We start from the raw sequence: 20,020 nt of genomic DNA, 5'->3' as shown, positions 1-20,020 counted from the left end.
ATTGGTTGTTAATTTGACAAATTATTGACCAATCTAATGTGATGCAAATGGATTACTCTTTTTGAGGGTGTGCAATGGTAATGATTGAACAAACATTTTGGAGGAACGAGCAAGGTTTAAACCCAATGTCAGCGATGTGCACAGTTCACCAAATAAAAGCAAAACAAGCCTGCTTTGTCACTCGAGGGTAAATCTCTAAAAATGAAACAAAAGAGAATCAAGCATTTTCTATTTAAATTGTGTTCTGTTGAACAAAACAAGCCCACGTTTCACACTGAGTTGGTCAATTTGTGACATTTCTTGTTTTATGGTATGCCCTGAGATTTTCCTAAAGTAATTTTGCTAACACAAAAAAAAAAAAAAAACAAACAACCCCCCCCCCCAAAAACCAACAACCACCACCAACAACTGCAACCACAAATAAAAACACACTGTTAAAACAAAACCTGTGTTGCAATGTATAATCTTTATAAAAGTAAAGTCTAATACAGCTCATCCAGTTGTTCAAGTAGTTAAAAGACTTTAAAAGGGCAATTTCTGCAAAATGCTAATATATTTCAGTGTGTAATATGTATGCAAAAAGCGTGTTCATACATAATCTACAATATCAATCGTACGTTTGGTAATATCTTCAAATCCAAACAGTCTCAAACACCTTAAAAGATCAAGAAATTGAAGCTATTTACTTTTGATAATGGAAAGCTGTTAACCATTCAAAGCCATAAAGCACCATCTGCATTATAAAGCCTACTGAGAAAATACCAACATTTGCAAAGCTGTTATCGAGCCAAAAGGTGCCTACTTTGAAGAATTGAAATTATAAATCATTCATTTTTTCATTCTATGACTAAATATATATTTTTTTACATTTACCAAACAATGGCATCAATATTTCTTCATAATGTAGATGACCTACAGTAAGTGTAAGATAAGATGAGAAAGCCTTTATTTGTCTCACAATGGAGAAATTCACACTTTACAGAAGCAAAATTTGAAAGGAAGAAGTAGAATAACAAAAAGTATTTGCATGTGCAAAAATAAAATTTAAAAACTGAACTGTGCAATGAAATATAAAATATTCTGTATATATAAGCATATATGCATCTGCAAAGGGGACTACAGTTATTATTAAGATACAATTCAGGATTTTTTTAATAATAAAAAGATACTGAATTAGAGGGTGTCTCCAAACTTTTTTTACCGTTACTGCAGAATGATATTCAGTAGTCTAAAACCGTTGGAAGCGCATGTGTATCGACAGAGCCGGTGTGCTTTTCGCCCAAATTGATGACCATTTTTGCACCAGCAGCATAAATGTGAAGTCCTGCTCCTTAATGATGCAAATGATGATGTGGAAGACTGACATTTTGTCACAAGCTTTTACCGTAAGGGTGGGATTGCAGGGCAAGAAGCGCCGCCAGAGTCCTCCTCACCTCATTGTCCGGGATGGCGGCTAGAGTGTCGATGCACTAGCAACAACTGTCATCTCGCAGCGCCACAGCACTTAGGCCCCATTTGCTTTTAAGGATGTCTGACAGGACAGCAGCTCGGAATGATCAAACTTTCCTTTCACTGTGCACTTGTGACAGTTCAATGAGAGAGGCTTTAATGTGCTGTCAGCAGCGCACTGCACTCAGCGGCCTTGATTTACCTTCCCCATCTGTCTCGGTCAAACAGCACTAAGTTCATGATGGAGCGTGGAAAGGTGGCATGTTAATTCTAGATTCTTGTATTCAACGTTAAACTCACTCAGGTGGCTATGTCGTCAATAAATATGATAATAAATGAGCAAAAAGCACGCCCATCACTGAGTTGTGTTGATGTGAAGCGACGTAACTTTGCGGCACAAGCAGCCCGAGGTATAAAATAGCCACTCGAATGATGAAGTTCAATTTGCGACAAAAGCAGCACAAAATAGTGGAGCGCCCGAATATTCCTTGAGGTTTTGGTGCAAACACGTACAACTGCAAATGAATGCTAATGCAGATCCATATTAAATAAATATGGAGGCAGGGAAGCTGTTTCCCCAACTAGATTATTACATCAACTCACAATCTCATCAATTATTCATCACACAAACAATGTTACATGGGAAGTCGCTAGCTTCCTATTGGAAATAAGTTTGAGGAAAGCATCACCCCAAAATCCTATGTATCATTCGTGAGTGGAGGCAGTTAGCTTGAAATATAGGAACATCATCAAGCTCGGATCATGGCGCTCATTCCAAAGTTTGATATGCTACTTGTGTCATGCTTTTGAATTAATTTGCGGGCTACAGGAAGGCATAGCCATTTGGGATGGTTACATGAGAATAGATCAACTCCTTGACACCCATTATGTTCATGAATACTATCACTAAACCATTCAAAGTGCAACGTGGACACTAAAAATGTCCTTTGTTGAATTATTCCCACATTGTGATTCATGGTGCAAGATGAACTGACTGCAACACACAATTCATGATGGAATAAAGCTACCGCTACATACGGGGTAGACGTTGTGACCAAACATTCTAAAGGTGTAATTCTTATTAATTCAAGGAGTAAATTTAAGCTTTTGTATATGTATGTGCACGTGTGAGTATTCCACGACACTTTACTACTCTGCATCGATGTTTAAAGCATACATCCATATTTTGCTAAATGTATTTTCGTGAAACCGGTATACATTGCAGATGCATGTTTTGCGAATTTACCTGCGTCCTCGAACCCTGTGACTTCTGTATGACTTTTGGTTAGCTGCGTGTTTCTGCAGAAACAAAAACAAATAAAGTGGACACAGACTGTTTCAAGCAATCACTTACGGCAGGTACCGTTCAACAGTTTCGTTTGATTTAAAGTACACTCAAATCTAAAATCCATTCAGCGGACAGGGGTGAAATATGACTCGCAACAGTCTCAGTGGAAATCAACTTTGTAGCACCTGTACAAAGGAATGACAATTTCAAATATTTTCATTTTGGTGTGTTTGCTGTCCCTTTAGGGCAGGGGTGTCCAAACTTTTTGCCAAGGGGGCCAGATTTTACGTGGTAAAATGTCGGGGGGCCGACCTTGGCTGACATTCTTTACATTGAACAACAATATTGTTCAACAAATTTTAGTAAGCCAGTCTGTTTCACATTTGCATTTTTATTTTAATTTCAACAATCTTAAGAATTTCTTTTGGTTCATTTGAAACAGGTATATCACATGCAACTGCTTATTCACTTGACTTTTTCTTAAACAGAAGTCTCCTGAGTGCAAATTGATTGATTTGAAACATAAAATGTATCACCATGACTTTTCAATAGTCACAAAACCTTTGACTCGAACAACAGGGAAATGAACAAGCAATACACATATCCACAACTGCAAGGATCATTTGAAATATGACATATCAGTCAATATAAACACGGAGTGATGTCTTGTTAACTCGTGAGTGATGCCCTCTAGTGTCTAAATGCTATTACTCATTTAGCCACTAGAGGGAAGCAGTACTCTATGAAACATCACTCACCAGTCTACGAGACCTCAGTCAATGCAACACGTGTTCCATTGCGCCCAACCTGCGGGCCAGACGGCACTGACTTTATGACAGGGGCCGAGGGCCGGATGAAATTCGACCGCGGGCCGGATTTGGCCCGCGGGCCGGACTTTGGACATGCCTGCTTTAGGGTAAAGTCATCAAGTTTTACAGTGACAGAATGAAAGCGACGGTATTCTTTTCTTGCTGTCACGGTATGAATGGGTTAAGTTTTGGACTGAGGATCAATTTACACATTGTTGAATGGAATTCCATTCTTTCAAGATCTCGTTCACCTCGCTCTTTGATGACGAATCCTGTGACGTATCGTCGTTGTCTCCTCAACTCCTCCGCCAGTGAAACAGGCCTAATTGGCGCTACAGGGACTAAATCAAAGCACGAAACACAGAGCTCACGGTGGACTCAGAGCGCCTCTTGTTTCCTGTGTCTGTCCAGTGAGTTTACGTGTCACCTCATGCACCATTTTCCAAATGCTGATCTCAGGCTGTTGAACATCACCTGCCGCTCTCTTGGTCTTTATTCTAATCTTATTTAACAGTCTCTGCCTGACACACAATCCTATGCAGGCTCCCAGGTTGGAGAGATTCCAAACAATCCTGAGCTCACCCAAGCTTGGAATTGGTTTTCTGTGGAACATCTCCAGCCTCCCTTTGGGCACTTTACCAATTTGACCAAATTTGTTCCATCACTGGTTCTAAGTACCAGAAGTGTTTTCTGCCCACACTTGGGCTGGTTTCTGCAATTTGCACAGTGTTTGCAGAACATCAACATCTTTGTCAGAGGATGGGCGGTGTGGGTCCTTGATTCGAGGGACACTTTTCTGAACAATATGGCAAATGTTAAATTCCATTTCATCTTGGTTTTCTCCTTCAGTAAAACTCATATGTGCATAAACTGCAGGTTGATTGTTTCGTTTGACCTTGTGCAAGCTGGCATTGAAAACGATACTCTTGTAAATAACATTTCAAACGCCTTCAAAAAAATGTTGAGTATTCTGTCTTGCAATATGGAGAGGCTTTGTCACATGAAAGCAGGATGACTATTTTTCATATGGCAGTGGAAAATGCATGCCTACGGGGCCAGGACACTTCTCACGTTGTGCTTGCAATAGCGTCTTCGCTCAAGTTATTGTAGTGCACACACAGTCCTTGTGCAAAATTTATGGAGTCAGAAAATGGTTTTGGCAAAATGACAAAACATTTACTGCTCATGTGTTCTGTTCAGATTTAGCATTTAGTTTTTAATTGCTCAGGCTTCTTTAAAAGAAACAATCATTACCATGAATCTAATAGTAGTAGACTCATGATAGTCTGATCATACAAAGCATAAAAGAAATGCAAGCATTTCTTCCTCCTTTATTTTCTATTTTTACAAATACAGCACGTTCAGGTTCAAAGTAACTCAAACGAAAACTTGAGTCCAGAGTAAGTGTCCCATTTTCATGAACTCTGTGAACTGCTTTGTGCATCCCATACACAAGATGAGAGTGCATCACATCCAACAAAGCTGTAATTTGAGATAATTGTTCTTTGACATAAAGGCATTCGTCCGAGTCAGCTGATGCCCATTGGAAATACGATGCACCACTAAAAGTTGATATAGTGTAATCAGCAAAGATAATTAAGGTCATAAAACCCTCCATAAACGCCCTGTTGGGATTAGGAGAATGAGATTATGCTCACAAAAATGCACACCCACATTTTTTTTTAAACTCCAGCAATGAGCGTTAAAAGAAATATCATCTATATCATCGGATCACATTGGAGATGTACACACAGACAAGGCCTGAGATGCTTCATAAAGTATCGCTTTAGACTTGGGTAATAAGTACTTAAATTAGAAGGAGCTAATGGCAACGAAAGGCTGTAAACTTTCTTCTGAGGCCCGCGCTGGTGCAGCAAACTGCTTGAGGCTCCAAAAGTAATTAAGAGAAACTTTTTCATTTTTCTCTCGTTATCTGGCAAAATGATGTATTGCTGTGTATTGATTATGAGTGGAAAAGAATGCTTTTATCTGCAGTTTTCCAATTATCTCTTCTGTGCGTATATGTGTTGTGTCTCTGCACTTTAAAATCCCATAAAACTCCTCTAGAACTTTTCAATGGCAATCTTTATTTGCATTTCTATAAAGACATGCCAGATCCCAATGGGTGTTTCTTCACCTGTTATGTGTTTCTTAATGATCTAAAAATCTTTTACATTCAACATGAGTATCTTTCTATCCATTTATCTGTCTACCCATCCGTCTACCTGTCCAACCTCACAAAGGGCACTGCAGTTTTCTCATCTTGCATGTTCGTTCAAATTATTGAGAAATAATTACTTGGATAATGATGACACAATTTACATCTTGCGTTAATGTGGTGAGTGGCTGTGTTAATGTATTAAGCTCCACAGATAGGATGGTGCATGTCTAATGAGTGAGGGGCTTTACTGTATCCTGCAGAAGGTCTGGACGCCATCCACTCTCAATATTGTTCAGAAATGAATCTTATTTTCTTTGTCTCTAATGAAGTTGGCAGGAGGCCTTCCAAATAATTATTCAGACTCAAATTAGTATGTGAATGTTGAGGGATCCAGTTGCCAAAGCTGAAATGCCAAAGCCTGTAAATGCTGCTTAGTTAAATCGTTTTGGCATTTCAGAGCAATCTTCAGACACCATGTATACTGCATAAGCTACCGTCAGAATTATTTCTTTAGCCAAATGGCAAAAATTCCAGAACCCATATATAATAATTACACTCGTTAGGCTCCATTTACACTGAAACGGGTCAACCTGCTTGCATTTTTTTTTACCCTTCATATGGTTAGTCTTGATAAGTTTTCTCACGGCATATCACCATATTCATGACAGGCCGTGTCCCTGAAGCTAAAAGCCGTAATATGGTCGCCTGCACTTTCACGGATACCAGTATGTTGCCTCCCCCTCCCCGGCCCATTACGTTCCAATGGGGCCCCTCATGTTAGTCAAGTTCGGTTTCGGATTTGTGTATATATATAAAATGGACATTGGTAACCTTTGAAGCACATCTGAATGACGGTCCCTTGCCTTGGCTCAACTCCAGATTTTCCGTCAGCGTGGGAAGACACATGTAGGCTATACAGCCACTCAATAAATGTTTATATCAAATAATATTTAGTTCCTGTCAACAAAGAATCCCCTAATCCATCTCTTGTACTAAAACCTGCGCAAGCATACAAGAAAAAGAGCGTCTCTCGTTCTCCCTATCTTCTCGCTCACACATTCAATATTAAACGTTATAAACAGGTACAACATTGCCAGCACTTTACTACGTTCGACGAGGTTCCTCATCCACACCTTGATGCGCTGTGGTGACAATCAAACGATTTTTCCAGACATCCATGGTGATCACGAATACTCTTCCCCGAGTCCACAACCATCCCGTTTTGTCCATGGTGCCCTGATACGGGGCTACCATGAACACCCTTAACATCGGATAAACATGGTTTTAGACACTGTGGCATGAATTTGGGGTGACTTAGTGTGACTGTCGGTTTGTAAATACAACATTATTAATTAAATGAATAAGCATTCACATAAGAAGACATACTCCCTTGCACCATAACGTCTGTCCCGAGCATTTACTCTACTGACTAAAATAATATTTTTTTGCGGAAAGAGACTTTAATCAGTTTAGCTCTTTAGCTGTGCTCTTTCCAAATAAAATTCCAATGTAATCAATCACTGATGCAGTAATGGTCCTAGTGAAATTGTCCATCCTTTTAGTTTTTTTTTATCTTCTAAGATAGAAGACATTATCTAAACAATGTTATTGAGCTTCATATCGGGCAGCACAGAGACATATTGCAAAATTGAGGTACTCTGGCTTTCCATAATTTGAACAGGCTTCAGTGCTCTTCCCTCTAATGCAGCATTGTGTCCAGGAGGGGGAGGAGGAGGTGGTAATGATGGGCTGCTGTGTAAACGCAATCCATATGCAGGTAACTCCCATCCCCAGCGCCCCAACAGCCTTTTAGTGGGGATGTTATGTTTGCTTCCCAGGGATACGGATGCCAAACTCAACAAAGCAAACGCTACTTAAAATCTGAGCATATTCAGGCCAGCGGAAGATAACAGGATGAGACCTGTGCTAATGTCTTCTGAAGGGCATTGGAATAAACAGGCAGAGAAAGGAGGAGGGAAAGTGGGGATGGGAGATAGCCAAGCTCTTCCAGGCAGATGGCCTTGCCAGCTCTAACCCTGATGAACACAGCCCATCCTTTCTTTTTCCCACCCACTTTTTTTAGGCCTCATTCCTTCTCACATGGTTTGTATGAAGGCCACTGTCCTTATTTACGGTTTCCCTCTCTTCAGTGTGTGCACTTACAGGCTCCCATGGTGGGGAAGTTGCCAGGACTTTCATTACTGTCGAGGCCGAATGAAATATGAATGTCCAGGGAGGGGAATTAGTAGGGCGGACTTGGCCAAATTTTCCCTTCCTGGTGTCTTGGCGTTATTGTCTTGAGGGGATAAATGCTTAGACATGAGGAATGTGAACTCCCCCTCGACAAGTCCAATGCGTGTTGAATGCCATTGTGTGCTGGTTCTTCAGGAAAGAGTGGAATCGCTGGAAAATTCCATAACCTTTCCAAGTGATGGGGCTTTGACCTCAAATGCAAGATTCTAACAACTTTAATGTTTCCTCAACAAATCTATTATGCCGCTGACATTCAAATACCAGTGGTGCCTACGCGTAATTTGCTTTTAATGATTTAATGAGTCTTAAAAATGTGCAACGTGTCATTGAATCTTTTTATTATAATTTTTTTTAATCTTATTACCAGTCAGGTAAAGAAGATACCTTTTAGTTGGAAACAAAGGTGAATACATCTGCAAATGACTGAAAGTACTCAATGCTAAACAGAAACATGAAAACATGTCTTGTAAAACCTTAACCTTCATGGCCAACTCTTTCATGAGACATCTGACTCTACCTGGTGCTATCACAAACAGCCTAACACCGCGGTGGTAAGGTTTGTGATTTAATTGAATTCATTTCTGCTGTCATTGATAAGCACCCCTGAGTAAACATTGTGATATCGCATATAGGAACGAATGGCGTTATGTCGAGAAAATGTAGTCAATTATAGGCAGACCGTGAGTCCTTGTGTTACACTGTTGAGAGTCTGGGAAGACATTGCATCATGTCAAAAGGATTTGAAAGTTTCAGTCTGCTTTTTAGTCTTCATCACTGGTGAAATAACTCATGTGTTACTGTGGTTTATGGTTTAATTTCCAACTCTAATTTATTTCGGGTTGATTCATATCTATACACAAATAATGGTGTCCTTTTTAAATAGACTAGGAACAAAGTAAACTATAACTAGCGGGAGTTTGATCCAGTTCATAGTTTTTAACTCAGTCTAAAATTGTCAATGCATGACCCGGTTCATATCTGTAGGCCTCCCACTCTAGCATAGCCATAATAGTTTGGGTCATGCCACTGTGGTGAGCAATGAGCATCAAAAGATCTTTAGGCACTACAAGGCTGTCTCGACCTCTAAAACTGCTGAGAAATCCAGTCGGTGTACACTCACTTTAAAGTCAGCACTTGCACGGAGATGTGTACATTGTCAAAACAGTTAGCAACCGAGTTGGCCATAGTAAAATGGTTCTGAAACCAATTACATACGCACAAGCTATTCTAAAAACTAAGCTGGGTGTTTCATTTACCGACAATTCTCGTTGTGGCATAGCCAACTGAAGGCTTTATCTTAAACGCGGGTGTGAGAGAGAGAGAGAATAAGACATAGCCAAAGTGTGTATGTGAAGAGTGGGCTCTATCGCATATTTTGGTTAAAAAATAGATCAGTGAATTAGTTGTTGACAGACAACTAATGTCATCAGACATTTATTCGGTAGAGGTGTACCTGCCCCACCCCATGCTGACACCAACGATAAAACCGGGACAGGCATTGCAGCCTCATTAGACTCTACCAGGGCAACAAACCTGTTCCAAAACTGCCTGACATCCATATTTCATCCTTTGCATGCCTTGACCGTACTTGACAAATGTGGGGGACCACTTCAAAATGATGTGACTATTTTTCAGCAAAACCATCGACAAAACCTTCTTTTAAAGTTGGTAAACTTACAATAATAAATGTAACAACATTTCTACCTTAATTAGTAGGCCTGCTCATAGACTTATTCAGCGTCTGACTTTTTGATTTTACCAAAATCCAAACAGATATACTGCAGATGTCTAGAGCCTCCACCTTTGTCACAGTGTACATGGAAAGTCATCTTAAGTGAATTAACTTTTCACACATTACCAAAATATGCGCTCTCCGGTGGGGATGTGGGAAGTGGGGAAAGAAAGCTTAATTGAACAAACTAATGAGTACTTCCCATTTCCGTTGGGGATGTGGCAGCGAGATTGTTTGACAGTTTATCTGTGATAAATAAATGCTTTCACAGCTAATTAGCTTCCAGACCCTCAGGGGAAGTGGGTTGGGGTGTCCGAGCATACACGTGTTTTTGTGTGTGTGTATGTGTGTGTGCGTGTGTGTGTGCGCGTGTGTTAATTTCTATATTGCAGTCCACTTCCTTTAGTCCGTCTCACACACACACACACACACACACACACACACACACACACACTGAAAAATGTGCCATGTTTAGTTCACGTAAAGCCAGAAATGCAGAAATATTTCCCAAACTGACAATTGTAAAAACAATCGAGAGCTGCTCTTAGCTTCACTTTCACACAGGTTATCAAGTGTATGAAGGCTTAGCAATAGACCCACAAATAAATCCCCTTAACCTCTGATCATGAAAGTGACAAAACAGGAACTGGCAAACTTATTACATATGATGAATTATCCATCCATCCATTTTGTATCCCACTTGTCCTCATTCGAGCCACGTGGAAGCTGGAGCCAAAAAAAGTGGTCTTTGACCCCAGTCGATCGCAGGGCATATATAGACACACAAAATTACAACTCACAATCACAAATATGGAGTCTTCAATTCAACTGAAGTGTTTGGGCGGGGAGAATTTAACTGTTATACTGTTTCGGGTCATGGGGATCTGGTGCTCATCCCCGCTAAATGTAGGTGATAGGCAGACTACACCTTGGACTGGATGCCATTCAAATCATAGATACAGAGAGACTTGATGTAAGTTGGTCATTAAGAGCAATCGTTTGTGCCAAGAAGTCCTTCTTTATCTGTTTTGGTGTGGCAGTAGTGCGGCCTGCCTCGATAAGAGCATATCTGCCAGTGGGCCAATGCTAAAGGCCCACGGGTCGGTCGTATCTCAGCCAGTGGCATGGTGTTGCATCTGCAGGATATCAAATGTCTCTCGGGTGCCGTTCGCAATCATGCCAACGCTTTTGGGATGATTGTCGCCTTTGACAGCACTTGATTAGCAAAGTTCTTGGAAATTATGACCCGTCTGTGGAGAAATTACATGATGACAAAAAATGTAAATATTCGAAATAATTAAGCCACCAGTTAACACATATTGGAAACATCTGTCGGTCCATTCAAATATATGCAAATGAAATATGATTTGAGATACATCTGTTTTGTGTTACGAGCATGGATACAGACGTAGGTATATACATACATAGAGTGGTACATCGACTTACGAACGTCTCTTCACACGAAACTTTCAAGTTACGAAACGTACCAAGAGGAAAAATTGCCTCTTGTTCCAAAATAAATTTCAAGATACTAAAGGTAAAAATACATTATGGCCTGCTAGATGCAGCGCTGCTCTACCAGCTCTACCATTGCCTATTACCGAGAATCATCATGGCATACAATTGGCTAAGAGGGACTTCTACCGTATCTGTCTCCGTGTATAGATCGATAAATAGATACGTGTCGATGCAGAGTCCACGCCATTCGCCCCTCGGACCATGAGGCGCTCCGATAGTCTTACGTAAATGTGAATCACCCAGAAAAAGTGTTCACCAGTCCGGCGATCGCTCACTATGCTGATGTTTGCCTTGGACATTTTTGAAGGATTGATAAAAGCTGACCAAAGCAAACGTCCTTGGATCAGTTCTTTACAAAACGCGAGGCAAAAACCACTTCTGAAAAAGAACATGAACGAAAGAGGGCAAAAAAAAAAACAACGAGGACGCAGTTATAAATGTAAATGACCATCATTTTTATTCTTTACTGTGTTCTTTGTTTTTTTACATTATGCACAACTCTCATTTATGGTGCAATAATGTAATTGCAACATATATTTGTTACATATTTTGATGCATTTTCATGGTTTAGGAAACATTGTCCGAATTTTGGGGGGACTCGGAACGAATTAGAGCATTTACATGATAAACACGTCTCTACTTAGAAAACTTTGTAGTTAAGAAACTTCTTCCAGAACCAATTAATTTTGTAAGTAGAGGTCCAACTGTACATACATAAGATATCCTTTATTTGTCCCACACTGGGGAAATTTACAGCCTCCAGCAGCAAGAATGTAGGTAGAAAGAAGAAAAAAGAAAAAAAAACAACAAACGCCGTTCAATTAAGTGCAATATAAATACAAAATGGATAAATCGCAGTGCTATTTACAATTGTCTTTCACATCATTTAATTATTATTATTATTATTGTTATTTTTATTCAGTAGCCTGACAGCAGTCGGTAGGAATGAGTGTCGGTATCTCTCCTTCTTGCAGCGCGGGTGTAACAGTCTCTGGCTGAAAGAGCTACCAAGTGCCGTCAGGGCGGGCTGCAGGGGGTGGGATGGACTGTCCATCATAGCTTTTAGCTTAGTTAGCATTCTTCTGTTGCCCACCTCCTCCAGAGTGTCAAGGGAGCAGCCCAGGACAGAACTGGCCTTCCTGACCAGTCACTCCAGTCTCTTTCTGTCCCGGGCTGAGATGCTGCCTGACCAGCAGACAATGCCATAATGGATGGCCGAGGCCACCACCGAGTTATAGAAAGTCTTAAGGAGCGACCCCTGAACCCCAAAAGACCTCAGTTTCCTGAGTAGGAAGAGTCGGCTCTGTCCTTTCCTAATCAGGGTGTCCGTGTTTGTAGACCAGTCCAGTTTGTTGTGCAGAAGAACACCTAGGTACATGTAGGAATTACCTATGTCCATACCCTGGATGTTAATCGGCACTGGTGAGGACTGTTTCCTGCAGAAATCCAAAACCAACACAGCTCTGCAACCTCACGTACTGCGGCCTATTTGTGAGGTAGTCCATGATCCATGCTGTGAGAGGTTGGTCCACTCCGGCGTTCTGCAGTTTGCCTCCCAGTAAGTTGGGCTGGATGGTGTTGAAGGCACTGGAGAAATCAAAGAACATGCTTCTCACAGTGCTCACAGCCTTCTCCAAGTGTGACAACACTGAGTGGAGGAGGTAGATAATGGCGTCTTCCACGCCGATGCCAGGCTGATAAGCAAACTGCAGCGGGTACAGGACCACCAGCGGTCGAAGGTGGGCGAGGACGAGTCTCTCCAGCGTCTTCATCAGGTGAGACGTCAGCGCCACCGGTCTGTAGCTGTTCAGCTTCTTAGGGTGGGGGGTCTTGAGCACTGGGACCAGGCACAACGTTTTCCAGAGCTGTGGAGCTCTGCCCAGCTTCAGGCTCAGGTTGAACATGTGCTGGACAATGTCACACAGCTGGTCAGAGCAGGTCCTGAGGAGCCGGGAACTGATCTTCCTCACATTCATCTTCCTCAGTTGGTTCCTCACCTGCTCTGTTGTGACGGACAGGCAGAAACCAGGTGACAGACTGGTTTGATGACAGATCCACGAACAGGACGTGAGACAGCTCTTCAAGCAGCAAAAGATCAAGAAAGCTGTGGGGCCCGACAAAGTGTCCCCCTCCTGCCTGAAAGTCTGCGCTGACCAGCTGGCTTCGGTCTTCACACAAATCTTCAACAGATCCCTGGAGCTGTGTGAGGTCCCATCCTGCTTCAAACAGTCTACCATCATACCAGTTCCCAAGAAATCGGCAACATCGGAACTGAACGACTATAGGCCTGTCGCCCTGACGTCTGTGGTCATGAAGTCCTTTGAACACCTTGTGCTGAACCACCTAAAGAACATCACTGGAACACTGCTGGAACCTCTCCAGTTTGCCTACCGGGCAAACAGGTCTGTGGAAGACGCAGTCAACATAGGTCTGCACTACATCCTCGAGCACCTCGACAGCACAGGGACCTACGCAAGGATTCCGTTTGTGGATTTCAGCTCTGCGTTCAACACCATCATCCCGGAACTCCTCACCCCCAAACTTCTCCACCTCGGTGTGTAACCTACGACCTGCCAGTGGATCCTCAGCTTCCTGACGGGACGGACACAACAGGTGAGACTGGGAACAACAACATCATCAATACGCACCACCAGCACTGGAGCCCCACCTGTATGTGTCCTCTCTCCACTGCTCTTCTCTCTCTACACAAACGATTGCACTTCAACAGATCCAGCTGTCAAACTCATAAAGTTCGCAGACGACACCACGGTCATCGGTCTCATCAAAGACGGTGACGAGTCTGCGTACCGCCAACAAGTGGAGCAGCTGGAGCTCTGGTGCAGCCGACACAACCTCGGGCTGAACACGCTCAAGACTGCAGAGATGATCGTGGACTTCAGGAAACAGTCTTCTCCACAGTTGCCCCTCACACTATCCAACTGCCCTGTGTCAACCGTCGAGACCTTCAAGTTCCTGGGAATCACAGTCTCCCAGGACATGAAGTGGGAAGTCAACACCATCTCCATCCTGAAAAGGGCCCGGCAGAGGATGTACCTCCTGAGGCTGCTGAGGAAGCATGTCCTGCCACAGGAGGTGCTACGACAGTTCTACACGGCAGTCATCGAATCAATCCTGTGTTCTTCGATCACGGTTTGGTTTGGGGCCGCCACAAAAAAGGACAAAATCCGACTTCAACGGACAGTTAGGACGGCGGAAAAAATCGTTGGCACCGCCCTACCCACTCTTGAGGACTTGCACACTGCAAGAATCAAGACTGTCACGATTCGGTTTAGGGACCAGCAGGTGGCAGTGTGGAGCCCCCCTGGCAGCTGCACACCTGTTGGTAATAGGTAATCAGGCATATAAAAGGACTCCTGCCCGCACACTCGGTGTCGGGTCATTGTTGCGTTTGCTACTGTCATGCTTTGGTTGCTGTTTTTGTTTTCTGTGTTTTTATTCAATACACATCTTCAAATATACCCTGCTCCTCTCTCCTGCCTGCTTTTTGGGGTCCACCACCACCTCGCAACGTGACAGAATGACCCGACCACCTGGACCCCGCAGGTACGATGGATTTGGTCCCTAATCAACCATGTGCCTGGCGGAGCTCGTCTGCGGCCGACACCCTTCCCCCTTTCAGGCAGCGCTGGTGATGCGGCTGTCTGTCTTGTTAAGCCGCGTCTACGGTGGGCCGAGCCCCGTCCGCGTCCATGTGGAGCCGAGGCTCGTCACGTGTCTGTTCGAGTTGAGTCACATTCACGTCGACGACGAGCCGTGCCACTTCCACGCCCACGTCAGGCCGAGCCCCTGTTCACGTCCGGCTGTTCCATGTCCCCCGTTACGTCGAGCTCCGTCCAAGTCAGGTTCAAGCCGCGTCTACGGTGGGCCGAGCCCCGTCCGCGTCCTTGTGGAGCCGAGGCTCGTCACGTGTCTGTTCGAACTGAGTCACATTCACGTCGACGACGAGCCGTGCCACTTCCACGCCCACGTCAGGCCGAGCCCCTGTTCACGTCCGGCTGTTCCATGTCCCCCGTTACGTCGAGCGCCGTCCAAGTCAGGTCACGCCTAGCCGAAAGATTGCCGTTACTTTTGTTCCTGTTCCCTGGCTAGGCAAGCCTTTTTGGATGACTTTGGGACGTCTGGGATCCGTCCCTTGAGGGAGGGGTACTGTCACGATTCGGTTTAGGGACCAGCAGGTGGCAGTGTGGAGCCCCCCTGGCAGCTGCACACCTGTTGGTAATAGGTAATCAGGCATATAAAAGGACTCCTGCCCGCACACTCGGTGTCGGGTCATTGTTGCGTTTGCTACTGTCATGCTTTGGTTGCTGTTTTTGTTTTCTGTGTTTTTATTCAATACACATCTTCAAATATACCCTGCTCCTCTCTCCTGCCTGCTTTTTGGGGTCCACCACCACCTCGCAACGTGACAAAGACAAGGGCACGGAAGATACTCCTGGATCCCCCGCAACCCTGCCCACCACCTTTTCCAGCTACTCCCCTCAGGCAGACGCTACAGATCCATGCGCACCAAATCCAGTAGACACTTAAACAGCTTCTTCCCTCTAACTCCTTAAACAGTCACTGACGTAGTCACTCTTCTTGTACTACAAAATGGTACTACAAAACTACTGGTTACTCTAAAATGGTTCAATAATTTTGTTGTTTACGATGATACTAATGCAGCGTGTTATACCGGAGACAAATTCCTTGTGTGTTCTACATACTTGGCCATTAAAGATGATTCTGATTCTGATGAGAGCTGGTCGAAAGAGGAGGGGGAGGAGAAGAAGTCCTCAGTGAGAGTGGTTGCAGTTGGTGGTTGGGGGATGGGACAGACGACTGGTCGAAACGGTTGAAAAAAACGGTTCAGTCCATCTGCCCAGTCCTTCTCCTTCTCAGTCAATGTCTTTGGGCTGTCATGGCCTGAGATGGTTTTCAGGCATGTCGTATTATCGGAAGCCCCGACTTTTTCCCCCCTTTTAGAACCATGCGTCTTTTAATGTGTAATGTGTACTCTGTTATAATAAGTTCACAAGGTGTTTAATGTGCAGCTTGCAAAGAATGTGTCAACTTAAAATCATTTTTAATATTCTGATATGCTACCTCAAGGCTAACAAGTCATGTCCTGAAAACATTTCAATCAATGACTAATACTGTATGCTACATACACTTTTTGTGAGAGAACTTGGAAACATGGCAAAACTGTGATCTGTTATGATTCTTTTAAGTAAGAGGGGGAAAACTTCATCATAATAAGTTAATAAGTGAAGTAGTCTTGCAAAGATAAGGATCTATTCACAGAAGTATGTGCACAATAGGCACTGAACTACCACGGTATGAGGCACGGAGAAAGTTTGAAAGACTTCAGCAAAGATCAAGCAACTCAAAACTTTCTTCCTATAATGAAGACTTTTTTTATTGTCATAAAAACTGCTTTTGTTAATCCATTAAATAAAAGGGTTACTTCATATGCCATGGTCAACCATTCAAAAGAGGAGAACAATGCATTTGCGTACAATCCCAGTAAGTCAAGTAAGAATTTCAAGAATAGAAGCTAGAGTACAATAAGTGCTGGGAGAATGAAATGAAGATAATTGCGCTAAAATATAAAGTGTTTCTGACATCTGTCACTCCAGAGTGTCTTTCAACAAATGAGGTGAAATAAACACAGAACATTCCTCTGTTGTGAAGAGTGTAATCCTCTCGCCTCCCCGTGCTCCTTTCTTTTTTCTCCTGACAACGATAATTACAGTTTTTGTTGAAAAGCTTTCAAGGATTTATCACCGCTTTATATTAATGGGTTTCTGAGGCACTTAAATCCCCCCACTTTAATTTGTGGGTTGAGTGTGACCATTGTGACTTTTCAATTTACCATCATTTTGTTTGAAATGTACTTTCAGTTACGATGGTACAACTCTTACGCAGCCAGGAATGGTACATTCAAGGTTTGTCCAGAGAATACATTTGTGGGAGTCAACCAGACGAAGTCGAACAATAAATGAATCGGTCCATCCAGCGACCATTCCTTCCATTAACTGCCCGGTATCATTTGAGACTTTTCCCTCACCCGAAATAACATTGTGATGAGCTTCTGTCGAGGGAAAATTTACCCTTGCAAGAGTACGTGTCCGAGCCTGACATGTTAAGACTCCCATATGAGACTTTTAAAATGGATTTTGTTGTTCTATAGCAGAAAACAGAAACAACCTCAACTTTGCAGTATGGGATGTTGATCCAATCTGTCTTTAAGGACATTGTTGGTCACAGTAAAGAAAATACAGAAACAATATATCTTTGGACCATTTTTTTTCTGTTCTAATCAGGACTGGTCTTCAATTTGGAGCTTGCGTTTTTTCCACCCCTTGCTTAAATGAATTTTCATACTTTACTGGCATTTCCTCCCACAGGCCAAAAACAGACATTAGGTTCAATGAGTGTGTGGTGTTGAGCCCGTGATTGAATGGCGATTAGTCAAGGCAGGGATGTATAACCAATCACCCAGCAGGAGAGAGAGAGAGGGAGTTTAGACTTTATAAAGTTTTTAGTACAGTTATAGAGAAAGTCTCGCTCAATGGCATTTCAAGTTGTTTGAACCCAAATGACCTTTTCCAAACAGCTCAATTTGCCCATGACCTTGTAAAAACAACCTATCTCATAGCAGGTGTGTAAAGTGCATGAGGTCTTCATCATCAAACATGTAAATGATCTACAATTTAATAACGGCTAAGTTGAACTCGTGAACATCCCAGATAAATGAAGGAAAATGCTGGACTTGAATTTAAATTCCCTCTTCCAGCAAACTCATGTCAGGGTAACTTCACAAAGTGTCCATCATATTGCAATTTCGAGACAAAGAATGACAGGCTGGAGATTCAAAGCCCAGTTTTTATAACCAAGCTGGGTTTTAATCAGACCATGCCACCTGTGAGGCTCCTCAGAACTGGAGCCCGCGGGGGGCAGTGCTAGGCTTCATTACTGACTGGCGGGTTCGGGCCCAGTTCTCCCTTTGCTCTATCTCCCAGCCTCTGTTCTTCAGTACCTCGCAGGCACAGTGCAGAAATGAGAGCCGGCCGCTCGGCCGCCCACATCACTCTACGGCCGCAATTTGTCATTTTTCACACGAGATGAAGTCTTTTATGAAACGAAATGAGTTTGCCCAAAATGAAGCGCCACAAAAGCTCCATGATTAATTTGCTTGTTAGGCTATTGCAGCTGTCACCTGTGGGAGACATCTGGACAGCAGACGGACTAATGCCAGCAGTGGGCCTGAAACATTTCTCTCTCTCGATTTCCCTCTCTCTCTTTCTCTCCATCACCCTACCAGTCAGCCTTTCAGTAGGCTTTTAAAGGCACTACTTACTGTTTGAAATTGTCCTTTTTTTTCTAGGGGGCCAATTAATAAGCATTACTTGTGAGTGACATGGTAATTAGTTGCATTAATGTAGTCATAAGAGGCTTTATATAGTGGTGGGGGTGCAGTGAACTGGCTAGGGGTCGGCAGCAAAGCCGAAGAATAAGCACTTAAAAACTAATTGTCCATTTGATCGCAGACACTTTTTTTTACCCGGACAGTGATTTTGTCCAAATGGCTGTGGCCGAAATAACAGTGCAATTCAGTTTTTTCAAATTATGTTTGCAATATTCATACAAGTAGTAGGACTGATGGTTAGTTTATAACAGTGTATTGTGTATTAAAATTGAGCCATCAGGATAATACAAGGCATTGCATACAGAATGCATGTATGGTAATGCTTTACATAAATCAAAAATGGACTGTATACTGCGCATGGAATTGTAAGGGTGAAGTTTGCATGTTCACTCTGTGCTTATGCGGGTTTTCTGGAGGTACTCTGCCTTCCCCACACAGTCAAAAAGAAAGAAAAAAAATCTGCATGATAGATTAATTGGAGACTGCACATAGGAGTGCTGTAAGTGTAAAAGTTGATTTGAACATATGTGCCCTGTAAAGGACTGAGGATCAATACAGTGTGCAGCTGACGTCTTGTTTGGAGTTTGCTGCCACCTTAACTCATTCAGTACCAGCCCATTCTAGAGCAAGTCTGAAAAGACGTTTAAAAACGTCTTTGGGAGTGAATGCGTTAAGAAGGGCACGCGCTATATGTAGAACATGGCTGACTGAGTAGAGATGACATGATCTCAGTATTCACAACTGGAATTAAAAATCATTAAAGCTGTCAGATAATTAAAGGTAAATTAATTAAATACACAAATACACATTCTTCCCGTTCAGCTGATTCATCATTAAAGTAGACATCTGAGCAAAGACAATTTTTGTGAGGTTGGTTTAACTGAATTAATCATGTTCAAAGTCAACTTCAACAAATTATACACATGATAAAGCATGTTACTGTTCCCGGCGGCGCAAATGTTGCGGCCGCCCTCGGTCCCTGTCTCTGGCGGTGTTGCAGCCACCAGTCGAGTCACCTCAAGCCAAGTCGTATCAAGCCAGCCCAGCCATGTCAAGCCAAGCCGTTGGGTGGCTTTGCTTTGATTACGTTTGGTTTTGTTCCCTCATGTGCCCTTTTTCTCGCCACCTGTTCTCATCATCAGTGAGCCTTGTTTTTAACCAATCAGCTCCCTGAACCCTTTGTGTCGTGTCCAGGTGTTTCTCGTAGTCTCATCACTTTGCTTGTATTTAGTTCCCTGCGTTCTTTCAGTCTTGCTGGGATCATTGTGTGTCTGTGTGCCCCTGTCATGTTTTGTTTCTGGTAATGTTTGGTTTGCTGTGGTTTTCAGAACTTTGTTTGTATACTTCACTTTATTTTTTTCCCCACAGTGTATCCCTGTTT

Source organism: Hippocampus zosterae, chromosome 4, assembly GCF_025434085.1.
Source record: "Hippocampus zosterae strain Florida chromosome 4, ASM2543408v3, whole genome shotgun sequence".
NCBI lineage: Eukaryota > Metazoa > Chordata > Actinopteri > Syngnathiformes > Syngnathidae > Hippocampus > Hippocampus zosterae.
Note: the sequence above shows the minus strand (reverse complement) of the source record.